General features: G+C 42.0%; 1 protein-coding gene across 1 annotated transcript in view; it reads left to right on the forward strand.

The window, feature by feature from the left end:
• Positions 1 to 441: 441 nt before the first annotated feature.
• LOC115439498 (voltage-dependent T-type calcium channel subunit alpha-1G-like) overlaps positions 442 to 17522 on the forward strand; it is a 57151-nt gene continuing 40070 nt past the window's right edge. Inside the window, exon 1 of the mRNA XM_030163312.1 lies at positions 442 to 486. The gene's annotated coding sequence lies outside the window, so the exon portion shown is untranslated. The remainder of the gene's footprint in view (positions 487 to 17522) is intronic.

The following is a 17522-nucleotide window of genomic DNA, read 5'->3' on the forward strand; positions in this document are numbered from 1 at the left end:
TGTTTTACCTGGCTTTGTATTTTTTCATGCCAGGAATGTTTTTTTTTTTTTTTTGACACAAACACATACTGGAAGGCAGATGAATGTTGCAAAGGAGAAGCCAGTAGTGGTGCTTCAAGGTGGGAATCTCACTGGAGTATGTTTAGTCGGACGGTTGTAAATGTGTGCTTTGATTTAAAAAGCGTTCAGTAGCTTCGTGGTGGTTATGAAACCAAACTGTTAATTGAAAGAAATGGACTCAGAATCACTGGAAAGACAAAAGTAGGAACACAAACCAGCTAAATCTTTCATCGCTTCTTCTGGCCTTACTCCATCCCTCTTCCCTCTTTCTCTCTTTTTGACTCCTTTGATTCTAACTCTCATCCATGCTTCCTTCCTTCCTTCCTTCCTTCCTTGCTTCTTCGCTTCCCCTGACTAACGGTCTCGTTCCTCTAGATTTAATGGTTCCGGGGGTGAGTTGGGCCCTCTCTGAAGGCACATTGAAAGGTACAGAGTTTCCAGCATGTTCTGTGTGTCCCTTAAACCCAACCACCTCCACCGACCACGACCACCCACCATGGTGGCTTAATTTATAAGTTCAATGATCATGGGAGGTAGGGCCCCATCCCGCGTCCCCGCCCCCCTGCCTCTCTCCCATCAGCCCTTAGTCCACTGGACATGCTGTTACCTGTTTTCTCTGTCGTGGCTTTGTCTTTCACAGCTCTTCCACGCCGTCCGCGAACCATCCACTGTCCACAGCACCGCACCGCTGCACCCCCACCGACAGAACACTGCTGCAGTCTGGTCTGGTCAGGTTAGCGCAGACTGACAGAATGCTTTGGTGTTTGGTTACAGACGCATTTCAGGTGGTTTTGTGCATCGGCAGGTGTATTTGTATTTGAATTGCATAGCCTCCGTTTTACAGATATTGGGAGGAAGATGTTGATTTGCAGAAGTTGAACAAAGGCTCCAATATTGTACAAAGACAATAGATTCTTGTTTGCAAAGAACTTTTAACATCACTAGACTCACAGTGTGCTTGAGTAATATTAGTAACACTTCAGAATAAGTCCACACTATGAAACATTAGTTAAGCATTAATAAATACTGAATATATCATTTATAAAGCAGATTTATGGCATGAATACTCATTAATATATGGTTATAAGCACAGTTATAAATGTTTTACTCATCATTCATAAGCTCATCTACAATGTGCTTAATGATTGCATTTTCATACTTTATAAACTATGGATTCAGCATTTAAACATTTAGTATTGCATCATTTACAAACCAGTTGTGATGTGCATTTGTGCTCACACATACACTATTCACACATGTACTAATGGTGAGTGAATATGTTAGTGTGTATTTTATACTAACTCACGCATTTATTTTCCAAAACATTTATAACTGTGTTTATAAACCATATACTAATGAGTATTCATGTCAGAAATATGCTTTATAAATAATGAATTCAGTATTTATTAATGCTTAACTAAGGCTTCATAGTGTGGACTTATTCTAAAGTGTTACCTTAGTAATTCATCAGTGGTTGGTTAGGTTTGTCTTGGTCCTCCAGTTCCCCCACCATCAAAAACAGGTGTGGGTCGGTTGATTCTCCGGTCAGTGTCCTTGATGAAGATCGGAAGTGGTCTGGAAGCCTCTTCAGTGCAGTTGGCAGCTGCTCATGTGTTCAGTGCTAATGCGATGCTAGTGCTGTGTGTGTTGGACAGGTCAAACATAGATGGTTGATAGCCTGTGGGTTTAATAAATTAATAAAGTTAACGTTTAATCTATACCGAAGTTAAAAGGTGATTGTATCTCCACTTCTATTTGATTTTTGTTCATTTTGTATTGTGCATTATAGTTTTTATTTAGTTTTTGTGTTTTTGAAACCAGCCATTGTTTTATTCAAATTATTTGTTCTGTGCTAATTTCAGTTTTAGCACTTATTTTCATTCATAATAACCTCAAAAAATTTACCAGGCAACAGCAAATATTGGACTCGTTTGTTAGTTTTTTGAAAGGCTAAAGGAAGAAATTAAACCAGAGGAGTGTTTTTCTTGTCTTTCATTTATTTTTTTAATCCAACAGACAATGTGATTTTCCCTACAATTAAGTTAACTTTGACTCTCTGGTTGTCTCCTGTTGTTTCAGCTCACTCCTTTCATTACATGGTTTACAATGAGAGCCAGAGAAGATGAGACGACCTGATGGGGTTGTACATGGGTTTTCATGTCAGATGAACACATTCAAACCATTGTTTAATGTCATCATCTGTCAAAGGTCACCAGCCTGCTTAAAGGGCACTGGACCACAAACATGTAATCAAGAACATTCTGTTTGTTTTTTTACTTTGATTGGCTTAAAAGATGAACTTATGACATTCACTGCCAAAGTATGTAAGTCTAGTCAGAGCAAATGAAAATGCAACAAATTCACTGATTTCACTGACCCAGGTCCAAACGGCCCATTTAACTCACAGAGAGGAAAACAATCTATTTCTGCTCTATCAGATGTGCATCACAGGATTCTCTTATTCAATTATGATCTAAAATAAAATTAAAGCTCTTTCCAAACTGCATTTATCTCATCCTAATGGCTGAAATACTACACACCACTGAGCACAAAGGTCACAGGAGAACAACTGGACACCCAGCAGGTTTTTGAACAGCAGTCAGGCAGCCCATGATCAACACAAAAGGCCTTCTGAGGTTCCAGCCCATCTGAGGACATTCAGACACACATGCACATGCACACAGGCACATGCACACATGCACATGCACACATGTACACATGTACATGCACACATGCACACATGTACATTTGTGCTGAACTCCACATCAATGTAGTTAAGGTTTGATTGGAATTGATGGTGTGTTGGATGTGTGTTGTTATTACTTGTTTCGTTTTGCGTCAGTGTGTGGTAGTGGTCAGTGTGTGGTAGTGGTCAGTGATGTGGTAGTGGTCAGTGTGTGGTAGTGGTCAGTGATGTGGTAGTGGTCAGTGTGTGGTAGTGGTCAGTGATGTGGTAGTGGTCAGTGTGTGGTAGTGGTCAGTGATGTGGTAGTGGTCAGTGTGTGGTAGTGGTCAGTGTGTGGTAGAGGTCAGTGTGTGGTAGTGGTCAGTGATGTGGTAGTGGTCAGTGTGTGGTAGTGGTCAGTGATGTGGTAGTGGTCAGTGTGTGGTAGTGGTCAGTGATGTGGTAGTGGTCAGTGTGTGGTAGTGGCCAGTGATGTGGTAGTGGTCAGTGTGTGGTAGTGGTCAGTGTGTGGTAGAGGTCAGTGTGTGGTAGTGGTCAGTGATGTGGTAGTGGTCAGTGTGTGGTAGGGGTCAGTGTGTGGTAGTGGTCAGTGATGTGGTAGTGGTCAGTGTGTGGTAGTGGTCAGTGATGTGGTAGTGGTCAGTGTGTGGTAGTGGTCAGTGATGTGGTAGTGGTCAGTGTGTGGTAGTGGTCAGTGTGTGGTAGTGGTCAGTGTGTGATAGAGGTCAGTGTGTGGTAGTGGTCAGTGATGTGGTAGTGGTCAGTGTGTGGTAGTGGTCAGTGTGTGATTCTAACGTGTTCAGATGGTGCATCTGTACTTGCAGGTCTGTCTGTCCGTCTGTCCTGAAGATCTTAAAGTAAATCGGTGGTTCTCAGTCTTTTTCTGTCGAGCCCTCCTTTCCATATTTGAAGGTTTTTCAAAAAAGTAACACAGTGATTACTTTCCCTGGTAATTAATTACATTTATGAAGGAGTAATTCTGTTAATAATTCAATTACATTTTTGAGAAAGTAACTAGTAACTATAACTAATTATTTTTTAAAAATAATTTGCCCAACACTGCCCACCGACGAAATGCACCCGTATGTAACCCCCCCCATTACAGTCCGCCACGCCAACAGATGAATTCCGAAAACAGACTGTATCCAATGGTTCAATAAATCAGTCATTCAGGAAGATGACATTTTTTATTCATGAAGTATAGAAACTATATTTAGCTTTTACTCTTCTAGACCCTATGGAAAGAGAACTTCAGGTTCTCAGGAAAATCGCCGTTTATCAATTAATCATTAACTGATCGATAAGGTCAACCAACTAATGATTAATGGATTAGTCAATAATTTGCATCCCTAGTGTGAAGTGTTGATGAAACGGAGTTATTCTTCTGTCTTAAACAAAGTCACTGGTTTATTTGATGGAAAACAGTAAGTTCTGCATCTTCTACACTCTTTTTATTCGACCCATGTTTAATGTGGTCTACAGCGCCACCCACTGGGGACAGCATGCATCATAAATTATTCATTCTCAATCAGTTTTTTGAAAACGCTCTTAATTTGCATTTTTCAATTTAAATTTCAAGTCAACTAGTGACTGAATATTTATGGCTTACATTTCCCTTACATACCCACAGTTTCATAATCCCTGTCATCAAATGCCATCACACAAACTCCTGCCAAATGAAGTGGACTACATTAAGACCAGATTCTCTGAGTCTGTATGAATGCACTCTGACAAAATGAGCTGGCACAAATACACTTGTTAAAAAAGCCCATGAAGTAACGACTACACTGGTGTCAAGTATTTATGATGCAAACTGTATGATTCTCCCTAAAAACTAAATGAAGATAATCCTCAGTGTAATCTGATTACACCACCCATCCCTAGTGTCCAGTGTCAGCTGGATGCTTCCAGTGTGTGTTCAAACGTACGCATTAGCTTGTGTTGTGGCTGCTAATAGAGGCATAACTGTGGAAGACTAACCTGACTGTTCTGGAGTCTGTTCTGCTGGGTGTGTGTGTGCGTGCACGAGTGCATGTGAAAGGCAGCAGATGGTCGCAGGACAAGTTGTAAAATATGCAGGAGCAGGCACCGGTAGCCAAGTCGCCTCTTTACTCAGTCTGGATGTCTGTCTGAGCGCAGAGCAGGACTTCCACCAGCCTTTGGTGTTGGTGGCATTTTATCTCAGGACACGAGTGTTTGTTCATTTTCACCCACAGGTAATTACAGAGCTGCCAACAACACACACACACACACACACACACGCACACACACACACAGTGTGTCACCTGCTCTGCATGTGCACGTCAGCTCTTATCTCTTGTTTGCACTGAGACTGAGTGTCCAAATATGGAGGCTGGAATTAGAAGAGGAACAAAGAAAGCACAGGAGATGATGAAGGAGGAGCTTCATGTGGCCAAAGAAAGAGGGAAAGAGGTGGTAGTCTGTTTTTAGTTTAGTTTACACACAGACATAATACCAAACATTTAGAAGAAAAGAATAATGCTAATGCTAATGCTAATGCTAATAATAATAATAATAATAATAATAATAATAATAATAATAATGATAATAATTAAACAATACAACAATCCCTAACGGTCCTGGTACCTGGACTGACATGCGCTGGTCCCTGAGCCTGTGCAGCAGACACCAGTGTAAGCAGACACATGATCGACCAGTGCTTGGTGTCTGTAGGATGATGGTGGAGTGGAAAGGATACAAGTGAACAAACAAACGCCAACACGTACTTTAACTCAATCTGTCTCACTGACTGATACTGGTTTACTGCTACTGGTCACCTGGAATCAACGACAGTGCGTCACTTACAGCCAATGGCTGCTCCCGTAGGTTCTGACCCCGCCCATAATTTGCCCGATCAAAGGTCCAGTGTGGTGCATTGATTGGGATTTTTACTGAATTTGTGCCTACGTTCCTGATCGGTAAAACACAGAGTACAGTTAATGTGGTAAACAGGACCAGTACAGGGACACTTTAAGTCCCACTAAATATGTAAATAGGTCAGCTGGTTAATTTGGTAACACTTTAGAATAAGTCCACACTAGGAAGCATTAGTTAAGCATTAACAAATACTGAATTCATCATTTATAAAGCAGATTTATGACATGAATACTCATTAGTATATGGTTTATAAACACAGTTCTAAATGTTTTACTCATCATTCATAATCATAATCATTCATTCATGCAGTTTGTTTTAATAATCCCATGTGCTGTGTCTTTCATTTGTTCGAATAACTCAGACTTTTGTGAGTCTTTATTCATTTCCATCCTTTAAATCTCATTAGTAAATGCTTTAAATGTCACAGATAGTGCACACTTTAGATGAGCTCACAGCACAGACTGAATTCATGAGTAGTTAGTGCTTTAGAACTACCTGAAAGAATGAATTCCTGCATTAATAACTGTTTATAGGACATCTACTGGAAAATAAATGTGTGAGTTCATATAAAATACACACTAACATATTCACTCACCATTAGTACATGTGTGACTAGTGTATGTGTGAGCAGAAATGCACATCACAACTGGTTTGTAAATGATGCAATACTAACTGTTTAAATGCTGAATCCATAATTTATAAAGAATGAAAATATAATCATCAAGCACATTGTAGATGAGCTTATTAATGATGAGTAAAACATTTATAACTGTGTTTATAAACCATATATTAATGAGTATTCATGTCATAAATCTGCTTTATAAATGATGAATTCAGTTTTTGTTAATGCTGAACTAATGCTTCCTAGTGCGGACTTATTCTGAAGTGTTACCTTTAATTTTAAAAATGCCAGTCCTTATACCTCAGGTCTGTTTTAGGTCAAACTGGGCTTTTAAAACCGTTTTCATAGTTTGCATAAATGGAACTAATCTCTCTGTTCGCTCAGTCCCAGTCAGAGCTGCTGTCGAGGACAATGTGAGCCTCACATGTAGATTCATAAATCCTCGTCACCTCGAGGCGAGTAAACAAAGTCATCCTCTGTGTTGTGTTGTTAATCTTTGTTGTCAGTTCGTTGCCAACAGTGAACAACAGCATGTGGATAAGAGGATCGTAACCTCACATACGGTTCAGCCACAAACACAAGTCTGCATATATGCATACGTTTGACAGTCCATGAATAGCTGTTCGTATTAGTTTGAACACACACACACACACACACACATACACACACACACACACACACCAGCAGCAGCCAGTCCTGGGCTGTATCTGGGTCAGAGCAAACACAGACGGATCTAACACAAGTTCCACACGGAGCCTCTGTTCTTTCTTCTATGTAGAGATGTAATTAATAATACCAGTCCTTTAGGGAGATGGGCGACAGGAGAGAGTGGAACGGAAATCAGTCCCAGAGGGAAGGAGAATAATAAACAGTAGAGGTGGAGACAGAAGCAGAGGATCTGGGAAAGCAGGCCCAGGGTGGTGGAGTTGGAGACCAGCAGGTGTGTAAATGTCATGAAGGTTTCAGAAGTAGTGGGGTTACAAGTCCTGTCTGTGCAAATGCGTGAAGGTGGGTCTGCAGGAGCGGGATGAAGGTTTCCCAAAGTACGGAACCCTCCTTCAAACCAGACTTGTTACTGTCAGAAACTAAAATAAATAAATAAATAAATAAAAATCCTGCCATGTTAGTCCATCCAGTAAGTCTGCTAATGAACAATGTCAAAAACAAATCCAATCAAATCCAAACTAACATAATGATGAATGAAGCTCATTAATTTTCATCAAATAAAATGTTACACCATTAATAATTGATTTCATGGCAGTGAAAGAACTCAGAGTATGACCAGCTTTGACTGGAATGAAACTGCAGCCCAACAACACACACTATCAATGTTTAATGGAGGAAACGTTCTCTATGAATATTTCATCTCCACAAATGTCAGGAAAAGAACGACAGAGCGGAGCGGTGGATGTACAGTGGTGCTAACGGACGGATGAAGACACAATGAGCTGGAACACTTCCTCCATTCTCCATCTCAGACCAGTTCAGCACCGATCTGAAGCCACAAGCTCCAGCCGGACTGTGTCTCCTAAAAGGATTTTTTTTTTGTCATAGTTTGCAAAATTACTAGATAAGATAAGACGTTGTATGCATTGATAAAAAGCTAATTATTGAATTGTACTTACATACAGTCTTAGGTTTTTCTTAGAGTTTGCAGAACAAATGTAAGGAGTGGAATTAAAAATAGTATCAGTGTCAAATAGATGCACAAAATGTAGACTGGTCTTCACATTTCACTGCACAGCTTAAATATATATTGTGCTTAAATGTATATTGTTATACTATAGACAGGCTGGCACAAGGCATGATGGGTAATCACTGACTCCACTGGCTGGTACAGGCTGGTATTGTTTTCTTACTGCACTGGCAGATAATTTTACTTGAAAAAAGACATTTTACCCCCATAATGACTTGAGCTGTCTTATTTTTGTGCAGGCGTTGTGTGCAGTGCTTGTTGGTTTTTGAGCCTCTTCCGTTCAGTATCTTCGCTTGTTTCTCTGTCCTTAATGTCAGTCGAATTGAAACCAACTCTGGGATGGAGGTTCCCTGGGTTTAACTGATATTCAGACGAAGGCGATGATCACTCTAGTCATGGACTCGTTGTGTCCTGTGATGTTGTCAGAGACGTTCAGCTTCTTCGTGGCTCTGTGGTCTCCTGCTCGTGGAGGTTCGTGCTCAGGTTTGGCGAACAGCTGCGGTGTACGTAGGTTTCTGTACGTGGACTGAACTGGAAGGATCAGTGGGATCCAGATGAAAGCAGCCCGTATGTTGGATTAGAAGGACTGAAGGAGCCTGGTTGGTATGCGGGTGTGAGCCGGCTCAAACAGAGGCCTGAATCATTCTGTTGTAAATGAAGCTTCCTCATTGGTCTGTAACTCGTCATCACTGTGACTTTCCGCCCTCCACTCACGCCGTTCAGTCGCTTCACCCATTCAGTCCATTTCAGTTGGTCCATCCTGCTCAAGTATGACTCAGAAAGAGGTGTGTCAGTCTGCCACGTGAACCAGAACAGTGTGTGTGTGTGTGTGTGTGTGTGTGTGTGTGTGTGCGTGTGTGTGTGTGCGTGTGTGGTGTGCGTGTGTGTGTGTGCACGTGTGTGTGTCCCCATGCCCTGTCATTTGGAATGATGTCATGTTTTGTCTTTTTCTTTGCCTCTTTTCTTTTCTCCTCCTCTGTTTGCTCTGCTGCTCCTCTGTCGTCCGTCCCTGTTCTCCACTTTAATTCATTTTCTGATTTTCTCGTTGTTTTTTTTTTCCTTTTTTCTACTTTGTCCGTTCTGTCAGTTTATCTGTTGCCTCTTTTCAGTGTTTTCTACCCGGTGCAGCAGAGCATTCAGGACCTCCAGTTTAATTGTTCTGTTGATTGTTTTCCTGTAACTGTTTCTGTTTGGTTTGTAGACTCAGTGCTTGCTGGATATTGAAATTCGACACCTCATCCACATCCTTGATATTGAAGGCAGACACTGAGTCCTCAAGGTTTACTTACTGACTCATTTACCACGAAGGACGTTGGCATAAAAGCAGCCGCCCATCCCACCAAACAATCATCTCAGAAGGTTCACGTGTGTGAATATAGACCAGGGGTGTCAAACATGCCGGCCTACGGGCCAATCCGGCCCACCAAAGGGTCCAGTCCCGCCCACGGGATGCAAAAACTACACTGAAGATAGAATCAACCGAGGATGTTGAACTACTTGAAGTTCAGGTTCCTCATACTGACCAATGTGAGCTCAAGTACAACGATAGCATAATAACCCTCCGAATAATGACTCCAAATTTACTTCTTGGTTTAATGTGGAAAATAATATTAGGTTATGCTTATAAATAATGACAGCTTCAGAGTTTTATCCTTGATTTAGTGCAAAAAACATTAAATTATGAAAATATTTACATGAACAAATTATCCTTTAACACAAAATTTGAATAACCTGAATTTTCTCAAGAAAATTAATGTAATTTTAACAATATTTGTTACTGAATGTTTTGTGCGTTGTAGAACTGATCCATTATGCACATGTATAATGATACACTGATGCATAATATTGTTATAATTACACTTAAGTGTCTAATGAAATTTCATTTTTTCAGGTTATTCACATCTTTTAGTTTGGATAGTTTGTAAATGTAAATATTTTCATAATTTACTGTTTTTGTTCATTTTTGCGCTAAAAGAGAAAAAACAGGAGTTGTCATAATTATTATAAGTTATGCTTTTATTTACTGGTCTGGCTGACTCGAGGTTAAATCGGGCTGAATGTGGCCCCTGAACTAAATGACTTTGACACCCCTGTTACAGACAGATGTTTTTCATAAAAACAGGTCAGTCACTGCTGTTCGGGTCTTTTCCAGTCAAAGTGCACAGCTGTGCTTTGTGGCCCGCGCCCTGATCGTCCTATTTTATCACATTCAGTCTTTTTCGCGTCGACATCCTCAGCCATTTCCATCCCCAGACCACACCCCCACCGCAGTATTCTCATTATCAGTAAGCCCCCGATGCAACCACCCAGACCCACAGAGAAGATGAGCAGCGCCTCCATCCATGAATCTCAGTCCTAGTACAGTCTGCTGTCGTTTTTCCAGACTTGGTTTCATTGGCGTAGCCGGCACATCCTTTGTACTTCACCACTACTGTAGACACCCTCACATAACCCCAACAGTAGCTCCACTGTGTTCCAGACCCATACTCCAACATGGTCACAGGATTTTACCCATAGTGCCGTGGTGTTCTTTCCTCACTAAGGACCCTCTCTCCGTGTCTGTATTTCCCAACAAAGACCGCCTCGGAAATGTAAGGATTATGTTTTTGAGAGTGGCCGCATCCAAAAGCAACTCCCAGAGCCAGTCCTCAGTTCTGTAACCCCCCCCCCCCCCCCCCCCCCCCCCCCATCCCCCATAAAGGTGAGTTATCTGAAGCAGAGGGGATGAGGGTCTTCTAAGAACAAAAAGAGGAACACATGGTCTGGGGGTTGTTTCTGGACTGGGAATGTCGACGTCCTAACAGTGTTTTTCCCCTTTTTGTTCAACCTCAGACAGATGTCCTGTTGGAGTCGTAGATCTCCTAGACTCAGTGAATTCACTAAATCAACTGGAACATTTGGAATACGTTCAAGTCCTGAACTTCCATTTGGAGCACGAGCCTGTGCAGTTTAAAAACAGGTTCTAACTGAAGGATACTGAACAGTATGTGTTCAGAACACTGTACCTCAAACAGGGTTAACATGTCATTTACAATTCAAAGATATATATTATGATATAGAAATGATTCTTTTAAGTCAACTATGATTGTGTTAAAATAAGAGTACTTTATCAATTATGTTTCTTCTTATGCATGGAATGTCCACACAACCCATTTTTAATGGAAAATCCTGCATTTGTGGGTTAGTTGTGCCATATCTGCTCATGCAAATGTCGTGTTAGAGGGTTTGGGGGATGAGACTGTCGTTTATGAAGTTTTTGCAGATTTCTTAGTTGTCTAGTCTTATTTCAATATGGACTGTCGGAGCCAGGATTTGAACCGCCAACCCTTTGGTTATTGGACGACCTGCTCTACCGAGCCACAGCCACCCCCCCTTCACTGGAAAAAGAACTGTGGTCCCTGCTGAAGTGCAGAACATGGAGGGTACCAGATAGGTACTGTAGGATCCGATGTTCTGCAGTGAAATCAGCTCTGAGTGCAGATCTGTCAAATCAGACTGGGACCAGAAAGAAATCTGCACAAACCTGGGACTGGACCCATGTTTCAGTGTCAAATGACCTTGACCTGGTCTAAAATCATGTGACCTTTGACCTGTACATGATTGTAGACCTGCATAAATGACAGTAGCATCCCCCAAAACCTCTAATATGCCATTTACATGAGCAGATCTGGCAGAACTAACCCACAAATGCAGGATTTTCCATTAAAAATGGGTTTTCTGCACTGGGCTGACGGGCACCTGAAGATGGAGGAAATTTTTTTGGGAGTTACAAATATATAAGAGATTACAGGTCAAATTAAGAGCTGGCTCGGAAAAGAAGTCCCAAAAATGGGACACCCTAAGTAATCAGATTACATGTGCTGTTTCGATCAGGGGTCCTGCAGAGCCACTGTCCTGCATGTTTCAGATGTTTCCCTCTTCCTGCACACCTGGCGGTCGTTCTCAGGCTTCTGCAGAGCTGGATGATAGGCTGATCCTATGGATCAGGTGTGTTGGAAGAGGATCCATCTAGAACATGCAGGACAGTGGCTCTGCAGGACCAGGGTTAGCCAGCCCTGGTTTAGATGGTCATGTAAACGGGCTCACTGATATGTGCTCCTATAACAGTACTATATTCATTTGTACTTCATTGTTTATAGAAATACTCACGACCCCATTGAATTGTAGATGTATGTTAGTCCTAGGCTGCACCAGTGGGACATACTGGAACGTCCTGCACGTTCACACCACAGATGTTCCTAAACTCTTATGAATGTGTTTGATCCTCAGTTGTTCATTTTAAATATGGATCAGTGTTAGATCACAGGCTTTCTGGAACTTCTCTTACTCAACTGTTGAGGATGATGACAGACATGACACATGGAAGCATGGAGCTACAAAAGTAAAGAAATAAATAAATGAAGCTACTGATGGGGTTTGACACTGAAGACCCTGAGCACTATAATCACTGAACATCATGAGTTTTAATGGGAAGTAGATACTACCAGTGTAAAACCAGCAGCCTGTCAACATGAATGTTTACTGGTTTTAATAATCAGTCAGTCAGATCAGTCCTACTGTCCTAATCACCTTACCTGTCAAAGCAGCTGAAATTCCCAACATTTCAAAATGCAACTGCTCAAGCTCCAGCAGTGGAATATACCTGTCATGTGGACTAATTTATCTATTATAGTTTGAATTTCAAAGTTATCATTATCTTTTAAGTAAAGCACATGATGTCTGCTGTCCAACAACTAGATAAAGAGTAAACGCACACATTCTGCTCATTTCATTCTGTGACAGCACTGGCCTTTAAAGCCCAGTTTAAATTCAGCTCTCTGTTATAACAGTGGGTTTACTGAACAGATCTAAGCAGATCTGAGTCTCCAACAGATCACTGTCCTGACAGTCTAAGGGTCTGTGTTCACATGGACAGGATGGACGACAGAGTTTTCCAGGGTGGAACCTCTGTGTACCCGTTGTCATTTTCCTGTCTTTTTTCTAGTGTGTTCAGAGCTGGGAGAGGAGGCTCCACCTGCCACGTCAAAGGAGGAGGGAGGAAAGAACAGAGGAGCAGGAGGAGGGGGTGGAGGGTGTTAGAGGTAGAGAAGGAACACGCTCTAGGATTCCAGGATTCTCCATCCTGGTCAAAAAAATAAAGAATCCAGATAAAGGTTGCATTCTGACTAGTTTGACTCCACGCAGCAGCAGCGTAAAGTCCATTCTCATTAAAAGAGCTCTAGTCTTTTCTCTGAGGAGGACAAAAGAGCAGCAGGACGCTGGGGGCAGACGGTGGAATTATCCTCCTAACCTCCACCTTTTACCTTCTGTTTCTGCTGCGGTCCTTCTCCTCTGGGAGGGAAGGAACTGAGCTGCAGCCACAGCTTCCTACGTCGCTCTTCCTTCCTCTTGTCTTCTGTAATCCCTTATTCTCTGGTTGGTTCTGGCCCTTTCTGCCCCATCCATTATACTCAGGGCTTTACTAATTTACTACTAAACTTATGTCCAACACACTCATACAGCTGTACTGTGAAGAAGAAAACACTTGTACAAAGGAATGGCTTCTTCAGAGGCATGTTTACATGGATGATGGAGTGTAGAAGGGGAGGGGGGGGGGGGTCATGTTAGCTCCACAGATGATGGAGGATCTCAGAGACTGGACTCACAGTCAATGAACCAAACAGTTTCATCCCACATATGGGCCTATAACTATAAGCCCCATATCTATAATATAATATAATATAATATAATATACCTATAAGCCCCATATCTATAATATAATATAATATATATAATATAATATAATATAATATAATATAATATAATATAATAATATATACCTCTAGCCCCATATATATTTTCATTCATTCATTCATTTTCTGAACCTGCTTTATCCTCACTAGGGTCATGGGGGCGGAGCCTATCCCAGCTCCTTATGGGCGAAGGCGGGGTTCCCCCTGGACATGTGACCAGCTCATCACAGACTGAACATATAGAGACAAACACACTGTCACATTCACACCTATGGGGGATTTAGATGAACCCATGAACCTATCAGAGCATGTGTTTGGATGGTGGGAGGAGCCAGAGGACCAGAGAGAACCCACGCAGACATGAGGAGAATGTGTAAACTCCACCCAGAAAAGTCCACTGCACCACCGTGTTGCCCTCCCATATAAATAATATAATCCAACATATAATATACCTGTAGCTCCATATAAGCACCAGCTGACAGAGGTGGGCCTGGACTATCCAGGATGCTCTCCACCTGCATTACCACTGCCTGCTCCACGGGCCTTATGGGGAAATGTCCAAACGTATAAAGTCATTTATGAAATTGAAAAAATGCAGCTGACAAGGTGAAGAAGCACTTATGGTGCAGAGGTGATTTCAGGGCTTGAGGAGGTGAAAACCCAAGCCGACGTCTGAGGATGTCATTCCACGTCATTAGATGAGACCGTGCGCACCACAGGCCACGTTATGGTCCTGGTTCATGTCACGCACATCTCCACAGGAGTTCAGAGGCAGTCCAAGTCCAACATGTGGTTCAGCCGCTGCCATAGCGCTCACTTTCATCTCCCCTGGGCTCACGATCAATAATTACCAGCAGGAAAACGTTTAGCTCTTGGCAAAGATGACTGAACATGTATGTAGAAGAATTCAGATGGAAGCAGACTGCGCAGACCTGTGCAAAGCTCTGCAGCGCTCAGTGTCGTCACCAGAGCAAACACACTGGTCTACAAGGAAAATGCTTCCAGAATAAAAGTAATGAAATTTTACCACAGGAGAGTCACTGATAAAGAAAAGTCAAGTCAAAAATGCTGGTTGGCTGAACTTTCCAAGATCCAGCCTTGGGTCAAAATGTGAAATTCAAGAATTAACGAGAGAATGGGTTTGACTCCAAAGGAATATTTGTCTCAGAGCTACAAGATCTACTTCAAAACACTGTCTGCACATTAGAATACATCACTTTACAGCTTCTATTTAGTGGAAGATTTATAAAACTATTATAGAAATGTACATTAACCAATACATATGTGAATAACACTTAATCATATAATTGAAAACATCAGCAAACCAGCACTTTGTCATTTATTTTCAATTAATCTTATTAAAATACGTAACATTTAGCACATTAATCTCTGAAGCAAATCATTTCTAAAAAACTGTAGACCAGTGGTATTAAACTGAATACAACACACAGGTCTGTCAGTCCCACTAGAACAGACTGGAATCTGAACTCTGCTGCTTTTACAAGGACAGGATAGGAAAACATCCAGACTGCTGGTGGGCCCCGATGGAAACTGCACTGCCTGGAAAACATAGTTCCTGCACACCACACTCCAGTGGATACCCTTTAGTTCTGATTAGAAGACACGTTCAGATCCACTGATGTCATACACAGCTCAAGCAACTGAACCAAAAAAAAAAACAAAAAAAAAAAACACACATTTATTTGTTTATAGTTGGATTAGATTTTTGGTCAACACTTGTATTAATGATGGAGAGTCAGACCAGCACAAACTATAATCCAGCACATCCAAAGATTCTCAAAGGGGTTCAGGTCTGGACTCTGGGGTTCAGGTCAGGACTCTGGGGTTCAGGTCAGGGACTCTAGGGTTCAGGTCTGGACTCTGGGGTTCAGGTCTGGACTTGGGTTCAGGTCGGTACTCTAGGGTTCAGGTCCGGACTCTGGGGTTCAGGTCAGGACTCTGGGGTGCGTCTGGACTCTGGGGTTCAGGTATGGACCAAGGTTTATTATCATTAACAAAAACTAATGAAATGACGAAACTAGAATTGAAAAAAATTTTGTTACTGAAATAAATAAAAACTCTAATTGAAAGAAAAAACAATAACTAACTGAAACTGACTTGTGTGCTAACAAAACTAACTAAACAAATAAAATTATGGATAAAATTCCCTTCGTTTTCGTCTTTGTCAGAGTAGGATTGAAATCGATTTATTTGGCTCGAGCAGTTTTAGCCACCAGCACCTACGACACTTCACGGTCCGTCACTGTGTTCACTTGTGGTTTCCAGTAGTCTTCTGGTCCCCACTCTACCTGGAAACATGGAGACTAAAGCAGCAGAGTCCTGTCTGGGATTGATTTGAATACAACGGCGAAGAAGATAAAAGATATGAGAAAAATAAAACAAATACTAAAACTAAACTCAAAACTAAGCATTTAGAAAAAACCCAAAACTAATAAAAACTAGCAAACCTGCTCTAAAAACAAATTAAAATTAACTGAATTAGAGAATGGGCGACACGGTGGTGCAGTGGTTTAGCACTGGTGCCTCACAGACAGAAGGTCCTGGGTTTCCATTCCAACACCAGTCCATGGGGTGGGACCTTTAGTCCATGGGGGTGGGACCTTTAGTCCATGGGGGTGGGACCTTCCTGTGTGCAGTTTGCATGTTCTCCTCGTGTCTGCGTGGGTTCTCTCTGGTCCTCTGGCTCCTCCCACCATCCAAACACATGCACTGATAGGTTCATGGGTTCATCTAAATCCCCCATAGGTGTGAATGTGATTGTTTGTCTCTATATGTTCAGTCTGTGATGAACTGGTCACATGTCCAGGGTGAACCCCGCCTTCGCCCATAAGTAGCTGGGATAGGCTCCGCCCCGTGACCCTAGTGAGGATAAAGCGGGTTCAGAAAATGAATGAATGAATGAATGAATTAGAGAAAAAAAGTCAAAACTAAATTAAAGTATAATGAAAAATCCAAAACTCTTCTAACCTTGGTCTGGACAGGTCCTGGTTGAAGACATGTGGATCTCCTGCTTTAGTTCCAGACCTCGTTGCTGAAACATGAGTGTCTGTGGTGAACATCAGATGGACGGATCTGAACTGTCGGTGGAGCTGAACCCAGGTTCTGTCAGACACACTGTGTGAAACAGTGGACCGTCTGACAGAGGAAGGCTTCATCAGGCATACACAGGGTCAGCAGGCACACTGACAGACGATCGCCTTCTGAATACAGGTTCCATATGTTTGGATGCTTTCCTCAGAGCTGTTCCATGTACATGCTGTGTACGTTGCAGATACGTCCATGGCTTGCTTGACGCAGCCGTTTTCCAAAAGGGCCTTGACCCAGTGTGCTCGCTACATGGTGTTGTGTAGATGAGACTGTACAGAGCTCACAGCTTCTAGGAACTTTGTACAGAGTATGAGTGTGTCCGAAGGTCACATGTCCAATAATACGTCTAAATAATGACATAATAAAAGTACAGAGTTCAGGTGAACACGTAACACAGGAGCTCATGTTTTCCTTTAGGCTGGTTAAATGCCACCACATATATGCTGCGTTTCCACTACGTCGACTCAGTATTCCTCAGACCGTTTCCATTCCAGATACTACTGCCTTTACAGTACCTGGTCGTCATAGCGATGTGGTGCGTTACTTCCGTGTCGTCTGTTCAGACAGTTGCTGATAAACTCAGTCGTTGTGTGTTGTCTCGTCTGAAGTTTTACATCTTCCACCACAGACTGAACGTCCTGGACCGGCCCTGGTGGAGTTTGTCTGTTCTCATGTGGGTTAATGGACCCACAGATTTACTGTCCACTAACACATCTGTGT

Source organism: Sphaeramia orbicularis, chromosome 19 (assembly GCF_902148855.1).
Source record: "Sphaeramia orbicularis chromosome 19, fSphaOr1.1, whole genome shotgun sequence".
Lineage (NCBI taxonomy): Eukaryota > Metazoa > Chordata > Actinopteri > Kurtiformes > Apogonidae > Sphaeramia > Sphaeramia orbicularis.